A 782-nucleotide genomic window follows, 5' to 3' on the forward strand; every position below is an offset into this window, starting at 1 on the left:
CACGCACTCAGCTGTTCCGGGTGCAGTCAAGCACCCTTGAAGAGGCGATTCAAGTGGCTCTTCAGGAAGAGTACAGCCATCGCCAGGCGCGTACGCCGGCCTCAGCATGGCCTGGGAGTTCTATGTCGGCCCCCGGTCGAACAAGCCCCAACGGACCAGTTCCCATGGAACTCGGGTCCGCCGAACAGCGTGACATCCGCTGCTTCGGCTGTGGGAAGATGGGCCACTTCAAGCGCGACTGTCCCGCGGAAAGACTCCGCAGACGGTCCTTCCCCAAGCCCGTTCTCAAGGGTCGCTGGCAGAAGCCAGGATCCCGAGGACAGGGGAACGCCGGGAACCAGTATGGGCGGGGCGCCCTACTGGGGAAAAACTAAGTCTTCGTGATGGGTGCGCGGGTGGCGCGTACCACGGGGACTTAGCCCCTGAGAGTCTTCGCACTCTCGAATCGGCGAAGATCAGCGGCGGGTTGCTCGTAGTACACGGATGTGTACGGGGATACGATCATCCCTTTAGAATCTTAATCGATCCTGGGGCGTCGAAGAATTTCGCACGCCGCCAGACGATTGCCCGCAACAGCAACAAGTTGTCCGATGCTTTGAGAGAAAGCAAGGGCAACGGGACGGTGTCAGTACGACTGGCCGACGGGAAGGTCGTCACTGTCCCCAACGTCCAAGTGGATCTGGCCGTCAAGTTTGAAGACTTTGACAGCCTCGAACAGTTCACTGTTCTCGATATGGATCCATATGATATGATCCTGGGCATGCCCTGGCTTGAGAAGCACG

This window comes from Phytophthora infestans, genomic scaffold (assembly GCF_000142945.1).
Source record: "Phytophthora infestans T30-4 supercont1.19 genomic scaffold, whole genome shotgun sequence".
Taxonomy (NCBI): Eukaryota; Oomycota; class Peronosporomycetes; order Peronosporales; family Peronosporaceae; genus Phytophthora; species Phytophthora infestans.